Source organism: Equus przewalskii, chromosome 8, assembly GCF_037783145.1.
Source record: "Equus przewalskii isolate Varuska chromosome 8, EquPr2, whole genome shotgun sequence".
Taxonomy (NCBI): Eukaryota; Metazoa; Chordata; class Mammalia; order Perissodactyla; family Equidae; genus Equus; species Equus przewalskii.
This window is the reverse complement of record NC_091838.1, coordinates 27729555-27745719: the sequence shown is the minus strand read 5'-3', so window position 1 is coordinate 27745719 and position 16165 is coordinate 27729555. Positions and strand designations below refer to the sequence as shown.

At 42.6% G+C, this 16165-nt stretch overlaps 1 long non-coding RNA gene across 1 annotated transcript; it reads right to left on the bottom strand.

Moving 5' to 3' along the window:
- Window positions 1-3972: 3972 nt before the first annotated feature.
- LOC139085061 (uncharacterized) lies at window positions 3973-7216 on the bottom strand. Its single transcript, XR_011543060.1, has 2 exons — window positions 6403-7216; window positions 3973-5772 (listed from the first exon to the last, which is right to left on the bottom strand). It is a non-coding gene; the product is annotated as an uncharacterized lncRNA (long non-coding RNA).
- Window positions 7217-16165: the final 8949 nt, after the last annotated feature.

Genomic DNA, 16165 nt, shown 5'->3' with positions numbered 1-16165 from the left:
CATCACTAATCATCAGGGAAATGTAAATCAAAACCACAATGAGATATCACCTCACACCTGTTAGAACGGCTATTATCAAAAAGTCAAGAAATAAGTATTGGCAAGGATGCGGAGAAAAGAGAACCCTCGTGCACTGTTGGTGGGAATGTAAATTGGTGCAGCCACTATGGAAAACAGTATGGACGTTCTTCAAAAAATTAAAAATAGAGCTACCATATGATGCAGCAATTCCACTTCTGAGTATTTATTCAAAGAAAACCAAATCACTATCTCAAAAAGCTATCTTCACCCCCATGTTCACTGTGGCGTTATTTACTACAGCCGAGACATGAAAACAACCTAAGCGTCCTCTGATGGATGAATGGATAAAGAAAATGTGATCGATAGACAGATACACACACACAATAGAATATTATTCAACCATAAAAAAGAAGGAAATCCTGTCATTTGTCACTACATGTGTGGACCTTGAGTGCGTTGTGCTAAGTGAAATAAGTAACACAGGGAAATATAAATACTATATGATCTCATTTATATGTGCAATCTAAAAAACACAAACTCACAGATACAGAGAACAGATTGGTGGTTACCAGAGGTCAGGAGTGGAGGGCAGGTGAAATGGGTGAAGGCGGTCAAAATGTACAAACTTCCAGTTATAAGATAAATATGTCCTGGTGATGTAATGTACAGCATGGTGACTATAGTTAACAATACTTTATCGCATATTTGAAAGTTGCTAAGAGAGTAGATCTTAAAAGTTGTCATCACAAAAAACCATTTGTATCTGTGTGTGGTGATGGAACTTATAGTGCTAATCATTTCAGGATATATACATATATCAAACCATCATGTTGTACCCCTAAAACTAATGCAATGTTCTATGTCAGTTATATCTCAACTTAAAAAAAGATGTTTGTCAGGGTGTTAATGAGAAACCTTTTATTTTGTTACATAAAAACTACCTTTTTGGGGCCCGCCCAGTGGTGCAGTGGTTAAGTTCGCACGTTCTGCTTCAGTGGCCCGGGGTTCACCGATTCAGATCCCGGGTGCGGACACGGCACCACTTAGCAAGCCATGCCATGGTAGGCGTCCCACATATTAAAAAAGTAGAGGAAGATGGGCATGGATGTTAGCTCAGGGCCAGTCTTCCTCAAACAAAACAAAACAAAAAACCCTACCTTCCTAAGAATTTTGTCATTTTTCATCTTTTTGCAAATGAGTAAAGTTAAAGGCATGAATATTAGAGTTATGTCTTCTTGTTTTTAAACCTAAAAGCCTCACCTTCCTGATTGCGTTGTTTTCATCATAAAGAAGTGTCAATACTGGGCTTGAAAGCTTAAGACGGTAATTTAATCCAGTGTGGACAAGTCATTCGGTGTCTCTGACTCTTTGCCCATTAAAATGGAAATAACAATTCTGGCTTCACAAAATAATTGGGGAGATAAATTAAGAGACGGTGTAGTGTAGTGGTTAAAGGTCTGAGAGTCATTCACCCCTGTGTTTATAGGCCAGTGTCTCACCGACCCTCCTTTGGCTTAGCTGTAAAATGGAGGTGATCAGATCCCATGGGGTTGCTGTAGGGCTCAAAGCACTTAGTGCTGTTCCAGACACTATATTGCCTTAAAAAATTAGACTATGAAGATGTTGATGATAACAATGCTGTAGGGTTGTGAAAGTGCTAAGAAAATACAGGTTATTATTTCCGTTACTTCCTAAACAACTTTTAAGAATGGGATTTAAAATACCATTCAAAAAACTAGGATTCAACGTTAAAGGCAGTTATGGGCCCACTCCATGAAACACTCATGAGACAGCCTCCCCTCCTGGGAAGTCTGCTGGTTTCTACTGTGCAGCAACTCAGAGTGGAAGAATTCCCAGGTGTGGTCCCCATGTCATGCCCTCAAGTACAAATGTGAAAACAGATTCATCAGTATGTGCTGCTGCTTTTTTAGTTTCACTACCGGAAAAGCCTGCTTGCATGGAAAGATTTCATTTGCTATGCTTTCTGCCTTTGAGTCTGGTTAACATTGTAAGCAGGTGTTTTTTCATTCAAAACATGTTGTAGCCCTTGTTCAAAGCCACCATGCAACAAGCAGCCAGTGCAACCAGGAGGGGACCCAGCAATTCTAGACTTACTGTGGCCATAGCCAGTCTCTAGAAATATTAAAGTGAGAAAGCTTCACTCCCTGGCTGGTGTACCTCATCTTCCTTACCTTGCGCCAACTGTCCTTCAATTTCCTATAACTAAAAAGGATAGCGGTGCATATTCAAAACTTCTCACTTCTTCTAGGTCAGGGGTCAGCAAACTATAGCCCACGGGCCAAATCTGGCACACTACCTATTTTGTAAGTCCTGTCAGATAAGAATGGTTTTTATATTTATAAATACTTATTTTGAAAAAGAAAAGTATTTTATTTTATAACACATGAAAATGAAACGAAATTCAAATTTCTGTGTCTATAAATAAAGTTTTGTTTTGTTTTGGTTTTGGGGTTTTTTTCTCCCCAAAGCCCCAGTACATAGTTGTATATCCTAGTTATAAGTCCTTCTCCTTCTTCAATGTGGGATGCCTCCACAGCACGGCTTGATAAGCAGGGGGTAGGTCTGTCCCCAGGATCCGAATCACAAACCCCAGGCCTCCGAAGTGGAGAACGCGAACTTAACTGCTATGCCACCTGGCTGACCCCTATAAATAAAGTTTTATTGGAACACAGAACATTCATTTACACATTGTCTTTGGTTGCTTTTGTGATATAAGAGCAGGGCTTCACTATTAGTTGGGAAGTTTCTTTTCCATTCAGTTTAACAAAAATAAATGAATAAATAAAACAAGAAATCCTTCCACCCTAATATGACAAATTGTGATTTTCCAGCAGTGCTCTAAGTCAAAAATTAATTTCAGAATTTAATCTGTAAATATTTAGGACTTGACCCAAACAAAGGAGAAAACCATAACAAAAAGTATTGTATTTAATCTTTATTCTGTAAACCAAATGCCAAATATGCACTCCCTATCCCATGATTGTGTCTGAAATTCTTATTCAAAAAGGAAAGAAACAGTTGTTCTTGACTAGGCATGAAGCTGAAGTTGATACTGTGGAAAATGAAATTAAAATCCTCAGCTAAATTATTCAAGGTTTTAGCAGCGGTTGTTGAGATAACTCCCTTAATTCTCTATTTTACTTTGGTCGCAAGGTAAGCTAGATTACGTTGACTAGAGGAAATCCTACCTAGAATTTCAAAGGTTTTCCTTTACAAGACTCTTGAGGCTTACTGTGTGTGTGTGTGTGTGTCTGTGTGTCTGTGTGTCTGCGTCTGTGGATGGCAGGACAGAGAGAGAGAATGTAATAGCGACACCAGTTCAGTAGCTGAGTCTAATCTTGATGACTAGGCACCAGAAGCAAGCCATGAATGTTATCATAGGTCAAAGACCATAAGCCTCAGAGAACTTTGCTTATGCTTAAGAAAAGTCAGGTTATAGGAGAGTAAGAATTTAAATGCAAAATAAAACTCATAAGGTAGATGTTCATTGCAGTGCTCTTTTGAGTAAAGAGTTGAAAACAGCTAAGATACTCAAAAGGAGTGAATTCTTAAATAGATTGTGGTACACACACATAGAGAAATACTATTTAGAACTATGCAGCACAGTTGTGGAAATACTATGTAAAACTCAGCAGACAAGTTCTGTGCAGCCATTATGACAATCTGGTAGAACTGGATCTATTGATCTATTGATCTGCTCAAGTCTTCAGTTTGAGGGGCACTTCCTCTGTGAAGAGGCACCACATCACCAAATTTCCCGCAACATCTCCTGCCCCATGGTTCAGCATCTACAGTTCACCTCTGTTGTTACCATGGCCTACGTATGGTCAAAATCTCCACAGCCTTGTGCACCCTCCCCATTCCAAAGGAATAAGGAAGGGAAAGAGGGGAACGATAAAAATAATTAAATTGCAATGAACTTATTTACTGTTTTTCACAAGCAAAGTCATTTATTCAAATGATTCTTTGAACTTGTTCATTTGATACAATATCCTGTAGACATAAAAATAAACCAGGAATTATTGAACTTTTAAACTAGAAGATAGCAAATTATTTAAATAGCACTAATTTGCAGGCAGCCTATCCCCAAAAGAACCAAAGAAGGATTTGTATGTCTGGACCTGCCTGAACCTCCTGTGAGAGGTCGCTCTGTGGCTCATCCAGGACTCCCCTGGCAGCATCTGGACCCCTAGTCTGCACCATTTATTTGCTAAATGTTATGAGCTGAACTGTGTCCCCCAAAATTCGTATGTTGAAACCTTAACCCCGGTAACTCAGAATATGACTGTATTAGGATATCTCCTACTACAATCTTAGGGTCTTTAAAAAGGTAAAAATAGGGTCTTTAAAGAGGTAATGAAGTTAAAATGAGGTCATTGGGATGGGCCCAAATCCAAAAGGACTAGAGTCCTTATAAGAAAAGATTAGGACACAGACACACACAGAGAAAAGACCCCATGAAGACACAGGGAGAAGACGACCGCCATCTACAAGCCAAGGAGGGAAGCCTCAGAAGAAACTGCCAGCACCTTGATTTTGGACTTCTAGCCTCCAGAACCATAAGAAAATTAATTTCTGTTGTTTAAAAGCCACCCTGTCTGTATTTTGTTATGACAGCCCTAGCAAACGAAAACAGTACTTAACCACGCCATGGGGAGACAGACCTCCTCCCCTGTTCCTTTATAATTTGATGTGAGTATCACTTAAAAGCTTCTAGTGTATTTATGTGGTTTTTTTCCCAACTAGATAGTAAGGTTCTTGAGGGCATTTCAACCCGAACCTATTTAGCTCAGTGTCCTTGTAGAACTCACTAGATGTTTATTGACTTAATCTAATAACAAAATGTGTAATCTGATTCTGTGAAAAAGAAGAAGTGAGAAAAGAGAGGGGGAAAGTTAGTTTGGGGTAGACATTGACATTTCTATATGAGTGATTCTTTTAGTTAATAGTTAACCAAAGTGATTCTCTTAGTTAACAGTTAAGCAAAGATTGAAATAGTGCGTTAAGGCTATACAAGGTGATTCTCTTGACCCTAATCTCATATCCTCTTCACAACGCCCTGGGAGAGAAGCGCTACCCATGGCTACAGTTTGCAGATGAGGAAATCGAGCTCAGAGCCGTCACACAAGTTAGCGGGTCTCAGGGCACCAGAGGAGCTGCCTGGAAACGCCGGCGCGGCCCCAGGGCCCAGGCTGACGGGAACCGAGGGACCCCATCCTCTCCTCGGCTCAGCTGTGTTCGGCAGGCGCACCGACGCCCTCCTTGAAAACCAAACAGCAGAGGACCCGCACGTCTCGCCTTTCCCGACTAAGCCCTTTGCGAGATTCCGAACCTTGAACTAGCACGGAAGAGGAGTCTGCAATTAAAAAGAAAAGTGTGTGTTTTAATTCGGGTAAGGAAATCAAGCCCTGGTACTGATATTGCGCAAGTTCTCGAAGGGTTTCTCAGGGCAGTTTTTTTTTTTTTTCCATTCGCGGTTTTCCGGCCACGGTCAGAGGGGCTGTGCACTTCGTTACGATGCTGAAACCTTCTCACTTCTCCATTCCCGGGGCTTCCTCCTGGCGACCAGCTGGCGACCAGCTGGCGGTTCTCTGTGGACGTGGTAAGGCGCTCCGGCCAGGAGGTGCTGTGAGCGGATTCCACGCGGCCCAATTCGGGATCCGTGCGGCCTTCCTCCGAGGCTGCGAGCCCTCTGTCCCCTCACAAACGCCGTAAACAGATTGGTAATCGCTGCCAAACACGTGGAACAAAAGGAAGGGCTTATTTGCTAACGGAAGCGAGTTTTTTTCTCCTATAAATTAGTTAACCATTTGGGAAAATAAATTAAATTAGATCTCTGCGGCGGATCCTGGAGTGACACCTCGGGAACCCCTCCAGGCACCGAGAAGACCTAAGCCACACCCCTCGCTGCTCAGGGGTGGTGCAAAGCCGAGCCTGCCTGCCCGACAGGACAGCGAGCGGGAGGACTGCTGAGAGGCCGACTTGAGGGGGATACCTTGATGGTTTTAAAGACTATCCCATGCATTGTCCCCTCCTCAGTTTGGTTTGGTTTGGTTTGGTTCCTAATTTGGATGAAGCCATTTAGCTTATCATTAAATTACCTTTTAGATTTCAAGCTTCAATCTCTAGGATCTGATACCTTGCAAGTTTCTTAAACATAAAAACCCCAGACGGCCTTTCAACTTCTAGCTAAAAGCTTCCATTTTATTCCCTAATTAGTGTAGCACCTTTATTTTCCTAACCTAGTCACTCATCAAAAATATGTTGGGCACCTGTCTAGGTGTATCTGTAATGTGACAGCACACCGACCTTATTCTTCCCTTATCTAACGTGCACGTTTAACCCTTTATCTCCCCAGACCTTATTTTGATGACAGCTAGCTTCCCTCCAGGTGAGCTAGCGGATGTCTCTGTGTTCCCAATGCCTAGGACAGTTCCTCCAACAAAGTGGGTCTCAGGAAAGGTTGCTGAATGAAGCTTCATTCATCCTCTGAACAGATGTCTGTGTGAGGTGTGGCTGGGGGGCTGTAAAAGAGGATGCCATACTCTTCCCCGCTCCGCGTCTGTCTCCATGGTCTGCATAGGGACATGCAGAATATTCTACATATAGAGAAGTGGGAGGTATTTTCTACAGTTCAAATAAACTCTGTATGCACATCTATCTGAAGTGTGCAGAAATGTACTTTAAGGAAAGCGTAACTGCACAGTCTGTATTCTCAATCTCCAGCCTCAGGCCGGCATGGGGAATCAAGGGCGGAGATGGAGAGAGAGTGACGGGGAAGATGGTCGTTCCAACTGCCACTCAGACGTTCTTCTCCCGAGAAGCCTCCACTGGCTCCAAGGGAAGGAGCGAAGGCCTTCGGAGAGAAACGTAGGTCTCTGAATGCCTTTTGTGTGCATCCCCCGCTCCCAGCGGTATCTCCAATACTTGTTTTCAGTCTCAGACTCTAGAGCACTTTCAGAGGGCAACCCCAACAGGGAATCACCGAATCCCCTACCAGCCCCGCGCTGGGACTCGCTGAACGAGGCTCTCTTGTTCCCCGTGAAGGTGAATTCAGGAGAGCTCTGCGGAGCCGAGAGAGGAGAAAACTGCGCACCCGGGAGAGCGTCTCGGGGCGGGGGCGGAGCGCTGCTGGCATCTGCCGTCCTCCCCTGGCTGTGCAGGAATGTCGCACGAGCCGCGGTCGTCGCGGGTCCCAGGCGGGAATGGGGCGGCCCTGGGCGGGTCTCTATCCGCGTGTGAGCGGCTGGGGGCTCTATGCGGGACTGGAACTCCTCAGCAAGTTGCCACAGTTCTAAATTGCTGGTTTTCTAAGAAGTACTCTAATCCCAACACCTGCTCCCCGGGAGGACTTTAAATGACTGTTTACGCAGCATAAAACGTTTTTTCAAATGCTTGGTCTGCAATGAAATTTGGACAAAAAGGATTTTCTTTTTCAACACGATTATATTTTGTCACTGTTTTGTTTTTGTACATTAAATTACGTATGATGCTATTTTTGATTACCAAAGGAGTGTCAAAAGTTTTGCCCAAACCATGATCAGCGGAATTATTTCCTTTATTACTGGTGATAATAATCTTTAGTGTTTAATTGGAGGCCGCCCCCGATCCCCTCGTGCTGAATGACCCGTGAGAGAGCCAGGGGTTGCTTATACCTGCGCCTGCTGGGCCGGCAAGGGGGTTCTTCTGTTGGAATTATTGATTTACCCTTCTCTTTTCTCTCCAAAGATTTGCAATACACTGTTTTATTTGTGCCTCCTGAAGGGGAGTCCCAGCATGTGGCTTCTGCAGGTTTTGAGTTATAAACAACAGCTTGGTATTTCTGTATTTGTATCTCCCATCTATTACCATCTGTTTCATTCCCTCTTCCCTCCATCTTCATCTATTTCTGATCTGAACCCCTGGCCATGGCCACAGCCAACGCTGCAAGGACGAGTTCTCAGTGGACAGGGACTGCAGGACCCTCTTGGCAGGCTCCCGCTCCTTGAGCATCTCTTTGTGATTCCTTCGTCTCGCTTAGTGACTGGCCCCAGCCCTAGGCCACTTCTCTTAGACATTATTTTAAGTATACCAATGAGGGGTTCAGACAAATGAACTCCCAGGATTCCACTTTGCATACACAGCAGCCTGGCATGCATAAAACCAAGGAGGGGGCCACCAAAGGAGGAATTATTTAGGGAATAACTGAGGTCATGGTCCAAAAGAAATGGGTTTCTAGGGCCAGCCTGGTGGCACAGCGGTTAAGTGCACACGTTCCTCTGTGGCGGCCCGGGGTTCGCTGGTTCAGATCCTGGGTGCGGACATGGCACCGCTTGGCAAACCATGCTGTGGTAGGCGTCCTACATATAAAGTAGAGGAAGATAGGCACGGATGTTAGCTCAGGGCCAGTCTTCCTCAGCAAAAAAGAGGAGGATTGGCAGCAGATGTTAGCTCAGGGCTATTCTTCCTCAAAAACAAATTAATTCATTAAATGAAATAAATTAAAGAAAGAAACAGTTTTCTGATAGTACTAATGACATACCCTCTGCTTCCAGAGGAGGAGATCAGGGTCCCAGGGACCACCCACTCAGCTCCTTTCAAGTCTGCAGCACTTCACTGTCCAGTATGGCGGCCGCAGCCTCCCGCAGCTATGGAGAACTAGAAATGTGGCCGGTCCAAACTGAGATGTACTTTAAGGGGGAAACACACACCTGATTTCAAAGTCCTAGCACCAAAAGAAATACAAAATATATTCATAATTTTTTATATCAATTACATGTTTAATGATAATATTTTGGTTATTTGGGGTAAATAAAATAGACAGTTAAAATTAATTTCACCTGCTTCTTTTTACCTTCCGCTATGTGGCTGTTAGAACATTAACAATGATATGTGTGGCTGGCACTGTATTTCCATTTGACGTGCTGCTCTGACAATGGCCTTATCTCCTGCCTTGCAGGAACCTTCTCCAGGGGACGTGCCTACTTCCTTGCCACTGTCCAGCACAAAAGTTCTCTGATTGTGTCCCCACTTCTCACAGCCCTCCCACTCAGTTCTATTCTTCAGTCTGAGACAGTCACGTCATCCACAGGTAGCCAAACGGACCGTCGCAGTCGGCCCCCTTCAAAAAGGACCGTCTCTGTGCCGTGGAGGAATGGCTTGCCCCTTTCAAGTTAACTTTACCATTCAGTAATCCCCAGACCCTATCAGACCCTATCATGAGAATCATATCTCCTCCCACCATAACCTCACATCCATCTCAGACCTTTTCCAAAGAAAATGTAACATCCGGGATGAGTATTTACTGCTGAATAGTTAAGAGCCCCATCTTACTGAGACAGTCTATGCATCGGGCCTATCAACACGGAAGAATCACAGGTCATGTGACACAGCCTTCTCTTTGACAGATGAGGCTGTGGCTTGCCCAATGCCACAGAGCTGAGGGAGAGCAAGGCTGACCCCAAGAACCAGGCGTCTCGGCTCTAATCTTGTCTGGATTTCTATTTAACTCATATTCTTTCGGTGCTTATAAAGGAGGAAAATTAACTTCACGTTCTTTCAGTGCCTATAAAAAATAGTCCTTTTACTATGACTTGCCCGTGGGATGAGACTTTCCCTACTTTTTAGGGGCTACAGTCCTGGTAAGTGATGAAAGACAGGGAGATAAATAACAAGATCTTAGGATGTAGCTACGTGATGCTGAACAGCTGGATCCTGGGAACAGCCAAATGGTTGGTTTCATCTATGCCAAAAAATTTGATGAATAAATGTTTTAGCTTTTCATTCAAATGTTTGGGCCTGGTAAAAAGACAGCTGTAGATTTATGAACGTGGTAGAGTTATCGGAAAAGGCTGTAGGATGCTAGATTGATACCAACTGCTGATAGTGCAGCACGGTCCGGGGGCAGTTCCTGATGGTAGAAGCTCGAGGAAATAGGCAGCAACACCCAAATACAGATGGCTCCTGATAACTGATGGTCTCTTTTCCAAGTGGCCAAAAATGTTATTTCCGGAACACAGCACAGAGCAAACCATCTGCTAAGGTTCTGGATGAGGCTTCAGTTGGTCATACGTGGAGAACACAGGGAATCAGGCAGAACTCAAGCACGGCCATGGAACATGCCAGAGGTCACCCAACACCCCACGCTGATGGCAAGGGCAGGGTTCAGAGCTTCAGGGAACACAGAAAGCTCTGAGTGAGGACCCTGAGGGACCACTGCAGTGACAGATATCTACTGGGGCTCTGCCAGGCCCCCATTGTCCCTGTGTCTTGGGACCTGGGACAGGTTGCCTTGCTGTCTGTTTTCAGTGAGAAGAGGGCTGTAGCTTTTCCCAAAAAAGTGTTTCAAGGAATAGTCTCTCATGTTAACAGAATATGAGCAGATGCGCCCCGAGAATGGTTGTCCAAGGCAAATTGGACGAGGATTTTAACACACAACAAACCCCTGTTTAATTTTCCAAATGCTTAAAAAAACTGAAGCTTTTCAGATCTTTTCAAACTTGTATACCAAGTATGAAGTTTTGTTGTAAATGCTTGAAAGGCCAGAGTTATCTCTGTAAACATAAACTGTGCCTCATTAGGTCAGACCAGTGGGGCATCTGAGTTCTCTCCCACACTGGCCATGCCACTCAAGCCTCTGGCAGTCACCTCCTCTTATCTTCGACGTGTCCCTCAGCATCGACAAGTTAGCTCACACTTCATGTATCAGGCAAAACAAAAATGATGGATGAGCAGTCCATATAACCGAAAAATACACGTATGCTGAAACAAAATAGCTTCATTCTAGATTTCTTTGTCAAATTTGGGGTAATTTTCCACCCCCTCACTCCTCCTTCCCTCCCTCTTACCCTCTCTTCCCTCCCTGTCTTCCCTCCCTCTCTTCCTCCTTCCCGCCCTCCTTCCTTCCTTCCTTCTCCTGCCTTGTTTTGCAAGTGCCCAGTGTACCTGCATAGTCTGCCTATTGAATAATCCAGCTTTGATGTCACCTTCAAACAATCACGTACCTCAAAACTCTTTAAGTTTCTGAACACCTCCTTATGGTTCTATCTTCCATGAATGTACCTACAGTGACCAAATCATCTATTAATACCCCTTACTTCACAGATAAGGACACTTCATCATCGATTTCGGTCATCCTTGTTATTTCCAGGGTGGCACTATGGTCCATTATTAGCTGCGGTGGCCTCTGACTTATGTGTCCCAATCCATTTTCATCTTCAAACAGTAATAGACCCGGGAATGGGGCCCCAGTCAGGTGGATCCACGACCATAGGGCTTCCTTTCCTTTCGCTGCTCAGCTTCTTGGGATGTCTCTTCCTCCTTCTCCCCTTTCTCCCCCTTCTCCCTCAGCCCATGGCCATCCTCAGGACCAGTAGAGAGTAGGTCAGTGGGAATGGAAGGTGGATAACCCTCCACCAACCACTCCCTTCCCTTCCTCCCATCTCAGGCTCAAAGCTGGCACGTCACAGCATCCCTTGCCCTCATCTCCCATTCTCCACAGAGACTGTTCTATAACTCATGCCCCCAATTTTTCTCCATCTCATGTAAATACAATGACCAGATTTTCCAGAAAGTTCTAATGTAAAATTTTCTGTTTGCCAGACCCTAACTCTCATTTGAGAAAATATGACCACTTGCCCAGTACAGAAAATAATGGAAGGTTGCTATTAGCACCTGTGAGAATAATTCTGACTTTGTACCTTTTTGGGTCTAAGTAGATATCGAGCAACTGAAAAAAGGAGGGAGTAACAACGCTACGGTGCTTTTATTTTACGTTTGACGTCTCATACTTGCTAGAAAATCTTGAAAAAATAGCAGACTTTGATTTAGGAGAAAAACACAAACTGTCCTCCATGGATGGAGAGCACAGAAACTTGCATCAGAAGCATCAGAGGAGGCAACCACACAAAGGGAAACAACAGGACCTTTTGCTTCACTCAATACATTCACCTTGGGGAATGCAGAGTGAGTCAAACATCCCCCTTGCCCTCCAAAAGTCCAGTGGAGTGAAGGTGGGCGCACCTGTAAACCATTCTCTCTCTTGTTTTCTTAATTTCAAACTAATTCTAAACTTACAGAAAAATTGCAGGTACAATACAAAGACTTTTTCTCTTCCATCAGTTTACGCTGTTATTGACCTGCTGTCCCATCTGTAGTAACTATGTCCTTTATTTCTGTATCCTGACGCTTTGACATCTGGGGCCTTGCTGACCCTTGAGGGACTGCCCCTCTCCGGGCAGCCAGTTCCTAGAGATAACAAACAACTTGCCAGCAAGGCACTTTTCAATGAACACCAACCAATCCAGAGTCCACGCCCCAACTATCACACTCCAGGCCACTCTCCACCTATCCTGATCACCCCAGAGTCAAGTACCAGACAATCAGGGACAGCCCTGTGCCCCAGAGCTTGCTGAAATGATTCAAACTAGCCAATCCTAAGCCTGCTCACCCTGCCTCGCCTGTTCCTTCCCATGGGAACCACAATAAAGGCTCCTGCCCACATTTATCCTCTCCCTCCTTCTACTTCCTGACCCATCCTGGTGCTTCCCCATGTGGCCCTGCCTGGAGCGATGTGCCCCCTCCTCTTGGGAACTGTGAGTAGCAAACTATCTTTTCAATGGCAATCATCTCCTAATCTGTTGGCCTCACCATACCTGAATAATAATAAAACCTATATTAAACGACATTCGCCTCTGAGCAATTTGTCTATAATTCCTTTATAACCACAAAACAAATACTAAAATTTGGAAATTAACCTGGATGCATTACTATCATCTAATCTTCAGACCCCATTTGAGTTTTGCCAATTGTCCCAATAACGTCCCTTGGAGCAAAGGATTCAGAGCAGAATCAGACATCACATTTAATTATTGGGTGTCTTTAGCATCATTTAGACTGGAACAGTTCCTCAGTCTTTCCTTAACTTTCATGACCTTGACCCATTTTTTTTTTGAGGAAGATTAGCCCTGAGCTAACTACTGCCAATCCTCCTCTTTTTGCTGAAGAAGACTGGCCCTGAACTAACATCCATGCCCATCTTCCTCCACTTTATGAGTGGGACGCCTACCACAGCATGGCTTTTGCCATGTGGTGCCATGTCCACACCTGGGATCTGAACCAGCGAACCCCGGGCTGCTGAGAAGCAGAATGTGCACACTTAACCCCTGCGCCACAGGGCCGGCCCCTGACCTTGACCCTTTTGAAGATTACAGGCAAGTTATTTTGTAGAAAGTTCCTCAGTTTGGGCCTGTCTGATGTTTCTTCTCATGATTAGACTCAGGGTCTGCATCTTTGATGGAATATCACAGAAATGATGCTACATCCTTCTCAGTGTATTGTAGCAGGTCATGTCAATATCAATTCAACTCATTACTTTGGTCACTTGATGAAATTTGCATCTTCCAGGCTTTTCCACTGAACAGTTATTCTTCTTCCCTTTAGAATTAATAAGCATTTTGTGGGGAGAAAGTTTTTTTAATTCAATTTATTTAAACTAAAAAAACAAAAACAATTCACCCACTTCTCCCTTCCTCCAACCCCCACCTCTGGCAACCACCAATCTGTACTCTGTATCTATAACCTTGGTTTGTTTATTTATTTATTTATTTTTAGATTCCGCATATAAGTGAAATCACACAGTGTTTCTCTTTCTCCATCTGACTTACTTCAATTAGCATAACGCCCTCAAGGTCCGTCCACACTGTCACAAATGGTAAACTTTCATTTTTTGTGGCTGAATAATATTCCAATGTGTGTGTGTGTGTGTGTGTGTGTGTGTGTATATACATAAAATACATTTTCTTTATGTATTCATCCATTGATGGACACTTAGGTAGTTTCCACATCTTGGCTATTGCAAATAATGCTACAATGAACATGGGGTGCATATATCCTTTTGAGTTACTGTTTTCATTTTTTTCAGATAAATGCCTAGAAGTAGAATTGCTGGATGATATGGTAGTTCTATTCTAAATTTTGTGAGGAACCTCCATACTGTTTTCTATAGTGGCTGTACTAATTTCCATTTCCATCAACAGAGTACAAGTGTTCCCTTTCTCCACATTCTCGCCAACATGTGTTATTTCTTGACTTTTTGATAACAGCCATTCTAACAAGGATGAGGCGATATTTCATTGTGATTTTGATTTGCATTTCCCTGATGATAGTGATGCTGAATACCTTTTCGTGTAACTGTTGGCCATTTGCATATCTTCTTTGGAAAAATGTCTATTCAGATATTCTGCTCATTTTCTAACCAGATTGTTTGGGTTTTTTGCTATTGAGTTGTATGAGTTCTTTACATATTTTGAATATTAGCCCCTTTCAGACAGGTTGCCTTTTCCTTTTGTTGATAGTTTCCTTTGCTGTACGGAAGCTCTTTCATTTGATGTTGTCCCACTTGTTTATTTTTGCTTCTGTTACTTTCTCCCTTGGTGTCTGATTAAAAAAATCATCAACAGGACCTATTTCAAGGAGCTTAATACCTGCGTTTTCTTAGGAGTTTTATGTTTTCAGGTCTTACCTTCAAGTCTTTAATCCATTTCGAGTTAATTTTTGTGTATGCTGTAAGATAGTGGTCCAGTTTCATTCTTTTGCATGTGGCTGTCCAGTTTTCTCAACATCATTTATTGAACAGACTGTCCTTTCCCCATTGTATATTCTTGGCTTCTTTGTCATAAATTAATAGACCATAAACATGTGAGTTTGTTTCTGGGCTCTCCACTCAGTTCCATTGATGTGTATGTCTGTTTTTATGCCAATACCATACTGTTTTGATTAATATAGCTTTGTAATAAAGTTTGAAATGAGGAGATGTGATGCCTATAACTTTGTTCATCTTTTCAAGATTCCTTTTGTTATTTGGGGTTTTTTGTGGTTCCACCCAAATTTTAGGATTATTCCTTCTATTTCTGTGAAAAATACCATTGGATTTTTGATACAGATTGCACTGAATCTGTATATTGCTTTAAGTAGTATGAACATTTTGATAATATTAATTCTTCAATCCATAAGCACAACATATCTTTCCATTTATTTGTGTCTTCTTCAATTTCTTTTTTTAATGTCTTGTAGTTTACAATACACAGGTCTTTCACCTCCATGGTTAAATTTATTCCTAGGTATTTTATTCTTTTTGATGCAATTGTAAATGGGATTATTTTCTTAATTTCTCTCTCTGATAGTTCATTATTAGTGTAAAGAAATGCAACAGAATTTTGTATCCTTAAACTTTGCTGAATCCATTCATTAGTTTTAACAGTTTTTTGGTGGAGTCTTTAGGGTTATCTTTATATAATATCATGTCATCTGCAAATAGTGACAATTTTACTTTTTCCTTTCCAATTTGAATGCCTTTTATTTCTTTTTCTAGCCTAATTGCTCTGGCTAGGACTTCCAATACTACATTGAATAAAAGCGGTGAGAGTGGGCATCCTTGTCTTGCTCCTGCTGTTAGAGGAAAATCTTCCGGATTTCCACCATTGAGTATGATGTTAACTGTAGGCTTGTCCTATATGGGCTTCATTATATTGAGATACTTTCCCTCTATACCAACTTCGTTGAGAGTTTTTATCATAAATGGATTTTGTCCAATGCTTTTTCTGTTTCTATTGAGATGATCATAGGATTTTTATCCTTCGTTTTGTTAATGTGATATATCACGTTGACTGATTCGCCAGTGTTGAACCATCCTTGCCTCCCTGGAATAAATCACATGATCATGGTGTTTGATCCTTTTACCAGGGTTTTGAATTTGGTTTGCTAATATTTTGTTGAGGAATTTTGCATCTATGTTCATCAGGGTTATTGGCCTATAATTTTCTTTTCTTGTTGCATCCTTGTCTAGTGTTGGTATCAGAGTAATGCTGGCTTCATAAAATGAGTTTGTAAGAGTGCCTTCCTTTCTTATTTTTGGTAGAGTTTGAAAAGGATTGGTATTAATTCTTCTTTGAATGTGTGATAGAATTCACCAGTGAAGCTGTCTGGTCCTGGACTTATGTTTGTTGAGAGGTTTTTGATTACTGATTCAATCTCCTTATGAGTAATCAGTCTGTTCAGATTTTCTATTTCATCACGATTCAGTCTTGGTAAGTTGTATGTTTCTAGGAATTCATCCATTTCTTCTAGGTTGTCCAATTTTTGGGCA